At 42.5% G+C, this 15,343-nt stretch overlaps 1 long non-coding RNA gene and 1 pseudogene across 1 annotated transcript; one reads left to right on the plus strand and one right to left on the minus strand.

Annotated features, from left to right (window-relative positions):
- Positions 1–15,343, minus strand: part of LOC102733040 (ubiquitin carboxyl-terminal hydrolase isozyme L3 pseudogene) — a 398,129-nt pseudogene that overhangs the window by 342,492 nt on the left and 40,294 nt on the right.
- Positions 3,613–6,627, plus strand: LOC145723276 (uncharacterized). The gene is made up of 3 exons (XR_014148201.1): positions 3,613–3,701; positions 4,219–4,364; positions 5,469–6,627. It is a non-coding gene; the product is annotated as an uncharacterized LOC145723276 (long non-coding RNA).

Here is a 15,343-nt window from a genome sequence, read left to right on the forward strand (position 1 = left end):
ATTTTCAGTCAATATCTCACTTCTCTGGCCAACCTGAGAACTCTCTCCTTCTGGCTCTTCTGACCTTTCCACATGTCTCTCTCATCCTGTCAATGCTGGGCTTCCCTGAGTTTTATCCTCAGTCTTCTCCCCCTATGCTCTGTGGTCTGCTGAGTGATGTCATCCCCTCCTGTGGGCTTCACTGATTATCTGTGGTGACTTCCGAATCTATGTTGTTCCGGCTCAGACCTCATTCTGGAGCTCCCTATTTCTAGCTACCCGTATGAATATCTCTCTTTCTGTATCTCCTTGACCTCCTAGTGCCCCCACCTCAATAGCACCGACAGCCTGCTAGCTTCCATCCTTTTGTCTCATCTCAGTTAATGCCATCATATCCACACAGTTTCCCAAAGCAGAACTGAGTATTCCCAGATGCCTTCCCTTCCATTATGCGCCACATCAAGCAACTCATCAGAGCCCATATTCACCTCCCAAGTTCACATTCACCAGAGTTCATATTCAACTCTTAAGTATCTTTTGAATCTGGCCTACACTAACATCCCTATTTCATTCAACCTGTATTCAGGACAATTTAAATTTCCCAGTTGTCCTCCTTATCATCAGTCTTGTCCTCTCCACCTCTCCCCCGACCCATCCATCTCACTTCCCTGATCATGGAATTAACACCTTCTTCTAGAACATGGCATACAAATCCTTCATATTTTGCTCTTGCCTACATGTTAGCATCAACTCTACTATTTGCTTTGTCACACTCCTTTGTGCCTTTGTCACACTCCACTGCACATTCTATACTCTGACCATCTCCATGAGAAATATCCTGTGGTTTCCTAAACTTGAATGTTCTTCCATCCCTTTGTACCTTTACACATGCAAAACCCTGGACCTCCCCTTTCTCCTTCTCTGCCTTAAGAACTTTATGCTTTAAGAATCAGCTCAACCATCACCTCCTTGGGGTTCTCTCCCCAGGCAGTACTTAAGTACTCCCTCCTTAGTGCTCTCTCACATTTTACCTGAATGCATTTTGACACTTACCACTCACTTATGTGATGTAAATGTAATGTACTGATTATGTATTTACAGGTCTGTCCTTAATGAAACTATTAGCTCTCTGATGGCATGCAAGAAGCCTTTTTAAAAAGTCTTTATATCCCCTTATCCCTAGCACAATGTAGGTGCTAAACAAAGACTGAGTGAATGAATGAACAAACATAAATTATTTCAATAGTGAACATTAGAGGACAGGGAAACAGACCCTAATAGAAGTTGTGTAGCCTGTTAGTTAAAAATCAGTAAGATCTGGGGTGCCTGGGTGGCTCAGTTGGCTGAGCGTCTGAGTCTTGATTTTTGCTCAGGTCATTATCTCAGCTTCATGGGATTGATCTTGTGTCAAGCTCTGCACTCAGCACAGAGTCTGCTTCCGATCTCTCTCTCCCTCTCTCTCTGACCCCCACCTGTAAATAAATAAATAAATAAATAAATAAATAAAATCTTAAAAAAAAAAGAAAAATCAGTAAGATTCATATCCATTAGGACACCTATCAGAAAAACAGAAACTAATAAGTGTTGGTGAGAATGTGGAGAAATCGAAACCCTTGTGCACTACTGGTGGGACCTCAAAAAGGCTCAACCACTATGGAAAACAGTGTGGTGTTTTGTTTTATTTTTTAAATAAAAATACAACTACCAGCAATCCCACTTCTGGGTATATATATCCAAAAAGATTGAAAGCAGGGTCTTGAAGAGATATCTGCACACCCATATTCATAACAGCATTGTTCACAATAGCCAAGAAGTGAAAGCAAGGCAAATGTCGGGGCACCTGGGTGGCTCCGTCGTTAAGCGTCTGCCTTTGGCTCAGGTCATGGTCCCAGGGTCCTGGGATCGAGCCCCGCATCGGGTTCCTTGCTCAGTGGAGAGCCTGCTTCTCCCTCCCACTCTGCCTGCCGCTCCCCCTGCTTGTGCTCTCTCTCTCTGACAAATAAATAAATAAAATCTTTAAAAAAAAGAAAAAAGAAACAGAAAGAACAATGGTGATTACCAGGAGCTAAGAAAAGGAGAAAAGGGGGAGTTGTTTAATGGATATAGAGTTTCAGTTCTGTAACATGAAAAAGTTCTGGAGATCAATGCAAATATACTTAACACTACTAACCTGTACAATTAAAAATAGTTAACGTGGTAAATTTTATGTTATGTGCTTTTGTCATAATAAAAAAATCAATAAAAGCACAGTACACAATATACTTGACATGGAATAGATACTGTCCGGAGGCCAAGGGCTTGATAGGAAGACTAAACATTTAGGACTTCTGCTTTTATAGGTCGTATCAGCCTAAAAGTATTTATATTATTTACCTTGAATGCTTTTCTTCACAAAAAATTCTATAATATAAATAGCATAATATTTGAATATAATAACAAAACATGACAATGTGAATTGGCTTGAATGGATTATAATATGGTACGAATAACTAAAAAATTCCATTTCCTTTCTCAGGAAAGGTGCTCAACCCTTTCACCATCTCCAATATGCTTATGTTTTGAGGACCACGTAGTGATAGAGTTGAACATTAACAGATCTAGCAGCAGTTCTCTTGGAGCTTATAGTCCGCATGCTATGACCCAATGCAATTACCTAGAAAGCTTAGACAGTTGACCAAAGGGTGCATGTGAAAATATACACACATGCACATGAGCATGCATACTCGCACAGACACACACCCCACTTGTTGAAGCTCATGCCGCATTCATGAGTCAGGTTTTTGAATAATTAAATAATGTTGAGAAAATACACATTTCCTTAAGAGGCCTACGTTGAGAAACTGTTTCTAAAGAAGAAGGTAAAGCAGGAACTTCAAAATGTCCCTACTGATCTTTATTGACTTAAATAGGTTGACGTGACATCTACAAAGAGCAATCACCAGTCGTCCAAAAAGTGGACCTCCCTTTGAGTGGAGTTTTTGGTCTTTAATGGTCCTTTAGCAGCAGGAAACATCTCGCACATTCCCTTTAGGGTTTCAGAAATTTCCTTTTTCTGAACCTATACATTTTTTAATCTCTCCCATGGAAAACATAAACACCAGGGTTAAAATGGAATGCAGGATTCTTAAATGATTCCCTACTCTAATGTGGCTCATTTTCCATCATTGAACCTCTGGGGTTACTTCAATTAAAAAAAAAAAAAAAAGCCTGTTAGCCACTGAAATTGAAGCACTTGATTCAAACTGGTGAAACTGATAAGGAGGGGACCTGTGAAAATTGCCATGTGCCTAGGGTGCAAGAGAAAAATCCCTGATATAATACTCTTTTCCTCTATATCTGCAGCTTGGGGATGCAGCACAAACACCAGGCCTGGCTTCTCATCTCTTCCAAATCTGCAGGAAGTGCTTCTCTGTTAGTCTGAGCCCTGCCATTTCTGAGTTGCCTGGGAGCTATAGAAAAACATCATTAACTCAATCTGTGTTAACCTGAAATGCTGAAAATAAAAATAGCATCTAGGAGGCCACTTCCCTAGATTCCTGTTATTTCATATAAAGATTGTATTTTTCCTTGAGCTACTGTTGCTTGCTGACCATTTCCTCATTAGAATTGTTCTTTTATTTGTCCAGCTTTTGTGACATAATTGACATATAACATTGTGTAAGGTGTGAACACTGTGATGATTTGATGCATGTCTATACTGCGGAATGACTACCGACACTAAGGTTAGTTAACGCATCTATCACCTCACATAATTACTGTGTGTGTGTGTGTGTGTGTGGTAAGAACGCTGCTTAGGAACTACTCTCTTTACAGCTGTTCTTTTAAAATTTCATTTTGTATCTAGCTCTGCCTTTCAGAAAGTTTACTTGGGAGAAGGGGAAATACCCTTCTTCACTCTGTGCAAAGGCAGGAAATGGAGGGGAGAAGGTCTATTATACTGTGGGATCGCCTCCCTAGGCCCATATGTATTTATGCAGATGGCACTACATAAAAGTGAATTCCTTTAAAAAGCAGGCTTAATGGGAGAACTCACAAAAGCTAAAATCCTTTAGAAACTCTGAAAGAATATGGAGGAAGACATGTGAGGCAGTGGAGGGTTTCTAGGCTGATGGTGTGTGTGGTACAAAGATATGTTAAATCTTGCTTTTTATTTGCTTGCTTGCTTGCTTGCTTGCTTCTTTGTTTTTTGGTATGAGCCTGCCACAGAGCCACTGACATTTGACTCCTTTTCTCCCTCAGCAAATCATCCTGGGAAACTGTTGCTTGGTCTTCTGATCCCACCTGAAAGAGATTTCTTGAAGAGAGGCACAGTACCCCAATTTTACCTATAAATGATGACCATGTAACTTCTCACATAAACCAAGACGCATTTCAAAGTCGAATTGGTAAGTCAGAAGAATTAATGGACAGTGATTGATCTACAGCTGGTGAAAACCAGGACTATGGGCAGTAATTCACCACTAGGCCCCTGGGTATCGTCAGTAATCCAGATCAGGAAGCGGCCCACTTCAGTTTCTCAGGGGGGGATGCTCTTTCCCTCCAAAGACCCTGCAAACAAGGGTGAGACTGCAAAATCATTGGGCGATTCTATTTCTGGCTCACGCTGTAGCCTCGAAAAGAAGTCTTCTTATTGTGCTTGTTCGACTGCTTATTAACAACTGTGTATTACCGTCTGCATGGGTGTGCTAGGGCCACCATCTCAAAGTACCACGGGCAGGGTGGCTTAAACCACAGAAATGTATTTTCTCACGGTTCTCGAGGCTGGATGTCCAAGATCAAGGTGTCAGCAGGGTTGTCTCCTCTGAGTCTTCTCTCCTTGTTTTGAGATAAACTCCTTCTCACTGCATCCTCACAAGGCCATTCCTTTGGGTGCGTGCAACCCTAGTGTCTCTCTGTGTCCTAATCTCTGTGTCCTGTAAGGACACCAGTCAGATTGGATTAGGGCCCACCTGTAAAGTCCTCATCTTAATCTCCTTACCTCTTTAAAGGCTTTATCTCCAGAAACAGTCACATTCCGAGGCCCTAGGGTTTAGAGCTTCAACATATGAATTTTGGGGAGAAACAATTCAGTCCATAATACTGCTGCCTCCCCATCCAGCTCTCTGTCATATGAGGACAGAGCAAGAAGGCAGTCATTTATGAACCAAGAATTGGACTCACCAGACACCCACTCTGCCAGCACCTTGATCTTGGATTTCCCAGCCTCCAGACTGTGAGAAATAAATGTCAGTGAATATTTTTATGATATTTTTGTTATAGTAGCCTGAACACACTAAGACAAGATCTGATCATTTTGCAAGTTGCAAATAGGTGGATTTACAGGGAAAATCTGGATGAGGTAGACACAGGGTTGTGTCAGAACCAAGCCACGTGCTGAGCTATAATAAAATATGAACTGGGAGACTGAAACCACTTCAAAATACTACAGTCAAGTTGCTTGGATGTCAAATGCTTACTGAAGTCAGAAAGTCTGTCTGTTTTCATTACAGCCTCAAATGAGAGAGACCCATGCAAGCCTTCCAGGCTGATGCCTTGATGCCAGCCAGTGGATCAGCACTCATTCTCCTCATGGGGTGGCAGCTGGTGCTCCTGGTGACATTTCATTCTTTCCGTGAGAGTGTCAACGTCGTTTCCTCTGATACAGAAAAGTGATCTACAGGGATCAGAAATTTGAAAAGAAGTAATGCAAAAAGTATTATTTAGCTTTCATTGTTAATAGCATTTATAGGCTGCAGATAATTAAATGTAGGGATGAAACCATGAAGTCATCAGAACTAGAGGAACTTTGATAGGTTCCAAATTCATCTAGAAAGATCTTCAAGAAGGACTGTGCCAAACCATGACTGACGAAGGATGGGGGAACCCTTATGATGAGCCCTTTTGGCCTAAATGGCCAAATGGGATTGGTTAACGGGTCAGGTGTGTGTTTTTCAACACCAAGCAATTTTCCAATTCTCAGCAGACACTGACTGGGTGTCTTATAATTTAACTCAGTTCTGACCCTACTACCTGACGCCACAGGTTAAGGGCTTGGCCTCGCAAGACTGTCCCCACTTCGAATGCCATTTGCAAGGCTAGGTTGCTATCTGTGCTTCTTACTTTTACCAGTTTATTATAAAGGATATTATAAAAAATACAGATAAACAGCCAAATGAAGAGGTACAGAGGGTGAGCTCTGGAGGGATCCCAAGTGCAGGAATTTCTAATCCTGGGGAACTGGGGTGTGCCACCCTCCCGCATGTGGGTGTATACACCAATGTGGAAGCTCATCAACTCTTGTTGTTCATGAGATTTTATAGATTATAGATTTTATAGAGCTTCATCTATAGCCATAGAGAGAGACAGCAAGAGAGGGAACACAAGCAGGGGGAGTGGAGGAGGGAGAAGCAGGCTTCCCGCTGAGCAGGGAGCCTGATGGGGGGCTCGATCCCAGGACCCTGAGATCATGACCTGAGCCGAAGGCAGACGCTTAACGACTGAGCCACCCAGGTGGCCCTATACTCAGAACATTTCAGGTAGTGTGCATTTCTTTTCTTTTTTTTTTTTTAAGATTTTATTTTTAAGTAATCTCCACACCCAACATGGAGCTTGCACTCACGACCCTTAGGTCAAGACCCTGAGATCAAGAATGGCATGCTTCACTGACTGAGCCAGCCAGGGACCCCTCAAGTAGAGTGAATTTTAAAGTGGGCTATCAACCACTGCTGAATCCAGCCCTACCCTCCCACCCCCACTGACCCTAGAACTGAAATAATTTTGGGACCCCAAGCCAATGTCATTTCAAAATCTGTTATAGGTGGGTAGAAGGAAGTCACAAACTATGGACAACTTGTGATTTAATAAAAAAAAAAGATTTGCTTTCCATTTTCTTTGTTCAAGTAAAAAGAGAAAGATCTCTGGCATATAAACAAGCGTATCAACAGGAAAGGCCATGATCTCTTTTTTCCTATTAGAGAAGAGACACTTGGCTTCTAGCTTCTCTTCACCTTAGCTCTTTACCCCCTGAAGATTTGTTATTTCCGACATGACGCCAAGTATCTCCTTAGCAACGATCTCAAATAGGGTCAGCTTTTTCTCTTTCCTGATGAAGATTACTTCTTTCTTTAAAAAAAGAAGAAAGCATTCCTTTTATAGTTATAAACCCAAGCCTAACAGAACATGATTTTTAAAGCAAACAAAAGTAAAACATAGTTTTACAACAGAAGCCCCTCCAATTGGAAGTCTAATTATACCATAGAGGGTATAACTGATCTAAGAACGAAGTCAGACATAAAGTAGCTATGAAATGACCAAAAAGCCGGCAATGAGGAAGAGTAGACAATGAAAGAAAAGCAAGAGGCCTCAGCGTCTGGTCCTTGAATTATCTAGAAAGCTGAGCCTTATCATTAATGGGGGAATTTTAGTGTTTCTGCTTGAGGGAAAATGAAGATATTACATCCTCTTACTGCATTTAGGGTTGCCCTGAATGCAAGCTCTTTCAAAAGGCTGATGTTATATACCCTAAAGGGCAGAACAAGGTTTTACAGCTATGGGATTGGAGAAGGGCTGGGTGTTCTGTCTTCCAACTCATTACTACACATCATCTATGGCTTTTGGGTAATTGAGCAAATAATGCCCTTGACAGCCATTCTCCCTCTTCAATGCCAAGGCAAGGTAATTAATTAAGGCCAGAAGGGGATTGTTAACGGCTGTTAATGAACCACAATTGAGGGAATTACCTAGGAGAGCACTCTTAGAGTCTATAAAAGTACATGAACAAGAGTAGTTCGGGTATCGAATGTTCCCAGTCCTTCCCGTCACTCTTCATCACAGAAGGGCACATTAGAGAGGAAATGACTGGGGGAATTTTCAGGACATAGCCCTGCCTAATTACGCTTGTATAACTTGGAAGGGCTATTTATTCTTGAACCCCATCATTTCCAGAGAAACTTTTCTAGGACATATACCTAATATGGAGCACACACTAAAATATAATGACCTGGACACCTAACTGTTTAGCCAGTATTTGTTCAACGTTGTGTGATGTAGTTCGAGTGTCACACAAACATCCTGAAACGGGATGCGAAGGACCCTCTGCCCTAAAGAAGTCATTATCTCAATGGGGCCACACGAGGGACACAAGAAATGAGTGGAGAGACCAATGTGCCCTGATAATACATAATTGTGAAAATGAGGAAAGGAAACCTCACTTAAAATGGAGCCAGGAAGCGCTGAAGGGAGAGCACTCACGCTCATACCATTCCTCTCAGCCTCCATAACCAGCAGGAAGAAGAAAGAGAATTCTTATCTTGACAAGGACAGACAGTTTTCACATAGGAATTTTATTTCCTGCTTTTAAGAAAAAGAAGGCAGTGCCCCTGGCTGGCTCAGTCAGTAGAACATGCGACTCTTGTTCTCAGGGTCATGAGTTGGAGCCCCACGTTGGGTGTATAGATTATGTAAATAAATAAAAATATTTTTTTAAAAAAGAAAGAAACATTGCACTAAGCCCCACTTGTAGCCAATGAGAAACCACCCCAACCTCAAACATGTCCTCTAAAAAACTTTTGTTCAGGGCGCCTTGGTAGCTCAATTGGTTAAACGTCTGTCTTCGGCTCAGGTCATGATCCTGGGACTCATTGGAGCCCCACATGGAGCTCCCTGCTCAGCGGAGAGTCTGCTTCTCCCTCTGCCCTCGCCCCGCTCTCGCTCTCATGCTCTCTCTGGCTCTCTCTCTCAAATAAATAAAATCTTAAAAAAAATTAAAAAACGTTTGTTCAAAACAATCCTCTCCAATTTCCTCCTAAAACTTGATAAAAGCTGACCTTCCCTTTGTCTCCTCAGACTTGCATATAGTTTACCATAGCTTGCATGTCCTCCCTCGCAATTCCTCAACTATTCTGGAATGGACACATTTCGCTGGTAAAATAACTGGCTGTTTTGTTTTTAGTTGACATAATTGCTAAACTGCATGGCATAGACCCTAAGTACTAAAGTTTAGAAAAATGAGAGACAGCTGCGTGGGCTGGGTGAGCGGAGCCAGTTGAGGAGAGGTGGAATCTGCACTGGCAGAGAGGGGCAGGGGGCAGTACAGAGAAAAGCAGGGGGAGGATGGCCTGCAAGAGAGTCCTGTCTCCCTAGAAAAGAATTTCATGCCAAGGTCTACAGAATAATCCTTCCTTCTTCATTGTCCTTTTCCCCTTCTCCTTTTTCTGAAGTGTAAGAGACGATTTGAGATTACCAAGTCTCACTACATCTCCCCTCAACACACACACACACACACACACACACACACACACACACACCAGGAGATAGCAGAGTGGCTCACACCACACACAGTTCTTTGGTGACAGAACATGGAACTAGACTCAGACAAGAAATTAGATCACGTAATTGTAAGTCTGGCGTCTTTCTTACTGGAACATGAGGTTAGCTAGGTAGTGGGAGGACAGATTACAAAACATCTGAATATTGGTCAGAGAAGTTCAGGCAACTGATGCAATAGACAAGAAGCCTCTGCCAGGAAGTACACACTGAAGCGTTAGGAATATCTATTTTCATAATGCTTAAGCTTTATTAACAGATTCCTATGTTTCAGGCTCTACTAAGGCTCTCTCATGGATATTTTTTTTTTTTTAAAGATTTGACAGAGAGAGACACAGCGAGAGAGGGAACACAAGCAGGGGGAGTGGGAGAGGGAGAAGCAGGCTTCCCGCTGAGCAGGGAGCCCGATGCGGGGCTCGATCCCAGGACCCTGGGATCATGACATGAGCCGAAGGCAGATGTTTAACGACTGAGCCACCCAGGCGCCCCTCTCATGGATATTCTTACCTAAGGCTCACAACTATTCTCTGAGGCGCTAATAAAATGTATTCCCATTTACCAATGAACAGATAAGCTTAGAGAAATTAGCTATCTTGCCCAAACCAAGTAAGACCAGAGCCAGATGTACTAAGAGTCAAGTTCCTAAGGATTATGCTTTATTGCTTCTCATATAAGTCTAGCTTGTGGTCTTTATGCCTTTCCTGCTCAAACACCCCTAAAACAGTGGTTCTTAACTGGGGGGTGATTTTGCCCTCCAGGGACATTTGGCAATCTCTGAAGACACTTTTGGTTGTCACAACTGGGGGGAAAATGCTACTGGCATTATTGGGAAGAGAACAGGGAGGCGGCTAAACATCCATGCATAGCGCAGTCTCTCACAGCAAAGACTTATCCAGCCCCAAATGCCAGTGCTGCCAAGGCTGAAAAGCCTTGCCCTAAAAGAATCTTGAAAACTGATGATCACTTCATTCATATTTAGGTGGACATGTAAATGTTTCATCATAAGTTTAAACAGTAGCAAAGAATGTAATGTGTATCATGAATACTGATATTTAAAAATAAAAGTCATATCATTTTTTAAATGTATTCAGTAATATTTAAACACCGTATCAAATTGATATCTAACATCATCCTTTTATTTATTTATTTATTTTTAAAGATTTTATTTATTTGTTTGACAGAGAGAGACACAGCGAGAGAGGGAACACAAGCAGGGGGAGTGGGAGAGAGAGAAGCAGGCTTCCCGCGGAGCAGGGAGCCCAATGCAGGGCTCGATCCCAGGACCCTGGAATCATGACCTGAGCCGAAGGCAGACGTTTAACAACTGAGCCACCCAGGCGCCCCTAACATCATCCTTTTAAATAAGAGATACATGAACAAAGTATATTTCCATTCCACTTCCTCCAAGAAATATTATTCCAACATAATATAGTTTATATTTGTAAATCTTATAATTACACAACCTTTTGCTCTACAACAATGACAACTATATATAAATTTAAAAATATTTCTTGTGACCCTAAGATTCTAAGTCTGTAACTCCCAAACTATTTACGCAGGTGTTTCAGAGGCTCTTCAGTGAAGTGGGTACTGCAGGGAATTTTAAGTTTTCCAAGGTAACACAGTATGAACCACCAGTTTGGAAGTCATTCACAGCTTCCATATTAGATTGAACTACATTCCTTGGATGATGTTTTATTTTTGCAAAGCTGTTTTTTTTGGCAGTTGCCGTAATCAAAAAGCAAGTCAGCACAAAAGTCAGCTTGGAAGAGGAAATGAGGGTGGTGGGGCCTAATCTGATTCCCAGGATTGAGAAGTTGCGAAGCATACAATGGGGACACACATCCCATTAGTAACTGTGGTTATTTTAAGAATGAAACAAAAATATTATGTTTTCTTTCACTTTAGGTTTTTCTTTTTTTTCAAATGGATATAACCGAGGTACAGGGGCGCAGGAGCACCTGACTCTGGGGGTCTCAAACAGACCAGGTTTGGCCACTCGCCACTGACAAAATCCAAAGGCGGAGAGATGTGTTCTGGTGAAAGAAGAAATTTATTTCAGTATGCCAATGCCCAGTGACAACAGACTAGTATCTCAAAGACTGTCTCCCCAACGTGCTGAAAATACTTTGAGGTTTATGTAAGGAAATTGTAGGGTGAAGGGGGGTGGGTACCTGTAGGTGAGCAGTAAAGGTCCGGTGGATCATTGTCCTGGGGTCAATCCCACGGGGTCTTGCTGACTCAGGCAGTCCCTATTGCTTGAGGGGTAGTTTCTGCTCCTACCATCGGATGCTTTGCCCACAGGGTCCTTGGCCTGAGTTAAGAGATAAGGAGAAAAGAGGAACTTAATTAGAAAGTTTGAGGTCAACACAGAGGGATTTGAAGTCCTCTTTCATGGCTGTTAGGATATACATACTTATTGTTTGAACTGAAGCACTTACTAGATGGAATGGATAGGTATTTCTTTCGGTTTGGGGACATAGTGGAAATTTACTGATTCATTAAGGGTGCTGAGAAAGAAAATTTGGGAACCTTTGTGTAAGTGTTATGAAACAGTCTTCTGGGTTGATGTATTAGCACAATGACTATTAGTATGTAATATATCAAAATAATATTATTAATTTTGATAGTTATTAAGGATAAAAAGTAAAAAATGTTGGAAATGCATCTCTAGTGAATGTCCCTCCCCCCCATTAATCATATACCTGTGGATGAACAGTATTATGTATCCATGGATGAATATTACAAATGAATGTCAAATTATGTTCCTATTGTTGAACTTAAAAGTAAAAGAGCCAGTTATTTTTCCAGGGAGATGGGTTTATTCGGGAATAGTAGAAAAATTGTAATTCAGAACATGCAAGCTACAGCAAACCACAGGCAAGTCCTGAGGTCAAAGGAGAGGAGCTTTATAGAGTTACTTTGTAGAAAAAAAAAAAAGTTGGGAGGGGCTGAGGCCAGAGTTCAGATGGTGAAGATTTCCTACAGGCTGAGTTGTGATATTTTCTTATTGGCTAAGCTTGTTGCCTGTACTTTTCTTCCTGCTGGGTCTGCAATTGACAAGGAATTGTGGGGTGTGAGGGCTCCCCCTCCTGGCCTTCCCACTCCATCTTTTTTTTTTTTTTAAGAGGGAGAGAGAGACAGCACTTGTGCAGTGGGGAGGGGCAGAGGAAGAGGGAAAGAGAGAATCTTAAGCAGGTTCCACGCAGGGCACAAGACTTGATCTCACGACACTGAGATCATGACCAGAGCCAAAATCAAGAGTTGGTCGCTTAACTGACTGAGCCACCCAGGAACCCCACCCCACCTCACTCCATTTTAAATGAGGGTTCCTTTATTTAGTTCCACATTATTTCTATTGTAATAGATGTAAGCACTGAATAATCTTGTTTGCACAAATATCTGGAGAGTTTTATTATAGCAATGTCACTGAGTTATATGCCAAAAGTCATGTAGTGCTCAAGCATCAACAATGATTTTTAATGATCCATCAGCTCTACTAGTATTTGTTTTGTTGAAAGCAATGTTGGAAACATTTGATTTCCAAAAGAACATGTTATGCAGTCATTAGACTTACTTTCTCAGCTCCAGAATTTCCAACTGTGCCTTTGTTTGTGCCCTGGAGGTTTACAACCTGGGGCAATGCACCTTATCAACCTGTGGGAAGGATTAGAAGTGTACTTTTCTGTTGTAAATGAGAAGAAGGGCTAGTGTGGAAGTGAGGCGGGAGGGAGAGCCTGCCAGTCTATCACTGGTAAATTCACAAGAAGATCCATTTTAGGGAAATACACATGGAGGGTGAGGACTTGGAAATCGGTCCCCTTAAAACTGACTGTACCCACATAAGTCTTGGAAAGCCTCTGCATATACCTAAGGGCACCCAGATCCCAGTATGGAGACCACTGCCGACCTGAGGGAAGTCCAGGATGTGGACTTCCATGGTATCCTTGGCCACACCTATATGGGCTATGCAGCTAAGGAGCAAACATTTTGGGATCACTCCCTTCTTTTCTTTCTCTTCCCCAAGTTGCAGATGAATATGGCCGCTGAACTCAGATTGTAAGGTTTAGGTTTCAGTTTTCCCACTTACCAGTTTTCTAAATTTGCACAGGTGCTTTAATTGTGGGCTTCAGTTTACTAATGTGTGAAGTGTTGGTTATTATAGTATTTGGCTCATAAGATGGATGTGAGAATTAAATGAATCCAAGCACATAAAGCCAATGCAGGCTGGCTGGGTCCGAGGACCCAGAGAAGGCCCCTCAGGATCAGCCAAGAGGGTTCTTGGCTTCGCACAGGATGAAAATCAAACGTGAGGGGAGAGGAAGTGAAAGCAGAGCTTATTAAAGACATAGAGAGTGTAGATATAGACAGACCATGCAGGAGACTCAGAAAGGAAAGGAGAATGAGTCTCATCTTTGCTTGGGGTCTGGGGTTTTTATTAAGGATGGTGGTCTGGTGCAGTGTCTTCTCAGTAATCCAGGAACAAAGGTGAATGTTTACCTGTCCTCTATAAGTCACTCATGCCCTGGAGCCAGGGGCCTTGATGAGTCAGTGGTCTTGCAAAACTTTTATGAAGACCTCCGCTGTCAGGCCTTAGTGCTGGAAGACTCCAAAGAAATCGTTAAATCCTGAGCTTTATAAGGAGGACATACGTTATCAGGTGCATGTAAGGCGGGGATGTAGGTCCTAGCCAGAATAGAAGCAGGGAAAGAAGCAGTTCTTCATGGGGCCCCTCTAGTTTCCCTGTCTCAAAGCTCTCAAGAACAGTGTCTGGCATATGACAAGTACTCAATTAATGTAAACTATTACAGAGGTGCAACTGTGCCCCTGTAGGCGAATCCTGCCCTCCATCCTGGGAGGCCTAGTAAGACCAGGGTGGGGTCCAGGAAAAAGGGAGCCTTTGTGGCCTGTTCTTAAAGAGAAACTCAGCACCTGAGGCCCACGGAGTAGAGAGATTGAGAGAACAGACCCACAACAGACTCAGAGGAAAGGAGTCAAAGAACTGGCCACTTGAGTTTTCTTCTGTTCTAGACAAAAAGAGCCTTCATGAATTCTCAGGAATTTGGAGGCAAATTGCTGATCCATAACAAACAGAGGGCTTGTGCTGGATGCTCTTCAAGGGAACTGGGAGGTCTCCATTGGGCTCCTCAATTCGGCTGACAAGACTGGAACTAAGGCTGTAGGTTAATGCTTCTTCCCTTTTGTTCTCTGGCATTAAGCACATTTACATCCCTGTACCATTCTGTGTTTACTTACTCCACAAAGCAAACTGTTCTGGTTTTGTTTCTTTTTTCTTAGAACACAGCTTTTAGCTTCTGCCTGGTTAATACTTAGCATTTATGTAAAGTTTGCATTTGTCTGATACGTTGAAGCTGGGCATTGGGGAAGACAGGAGAGATAGCCTTGGTGCCAGAAGGGGAGTTAAGCTGAGGAATCCATGAAATGAGATGTGTTAAGATGCCTAGGCTTCCCAAGGAGAAGGATTTGTGAAGACAAACATCTCTGAATTGGGGCAAAGATTGTATTGATAGGCTGACTCTTTCATCCTCATTTCCTAGTTCCCCTGCTGCTTTGCTTAGTAAATAAGGCAGGTAGGGTGATGGAAAGAGTGGAAACTGGAAAGGAATCAGGATTTTTTGCAACCAGAGACCTTTCGCAAAGGTCTTTCTTAGGTTAAGTAAAAAAAAATTCCTCCTGTAATTTTAACACATGGATCCTGGTTCTGACCTTTTGGAGCCATGCAATCTGCTCTGTCTTCCACGTGCCAGCCTGCCCAACATTGACGGACAGCTATTGGTGTCTCCTCACCGGCCCCAGGGAAGTGCTGGGACTGCTTCCCGGGGCTGAGTCAGGCCTTGTGGGAAAGGTACCAATCCCGTGCTGGAGCTTGTCTGCAGGGATGGAGGTCCTCTGTTAACTCCATCCACGATATAGCTGCAAGATATTTCAAAATTCTTTTTTTATAAATTTTATTTATTTATTCATGAGAGACACACAGAGAGAGAGGCAGAGGCAGAGGGAGAAGCAGGCTCTCCAAGGAGCAGGGAGCCTGATGCAGGAC

Source organism: Leptonychotes weddellii, chromosome 9 (genome assembly GCF_054177405.1).
Source record: "Leptonychotes weddellii isolate Sample4059 chromosome 9, ASM5417740v2, whole genome shotgun sequence".
In the NCBI taxonomy this organism is placed as follows: Eukaryota; Metazoa; Chordata; class Mammalia; order Carnivora; family Phocidae; genus Leptonychotes; species Leptonychotes weddellii.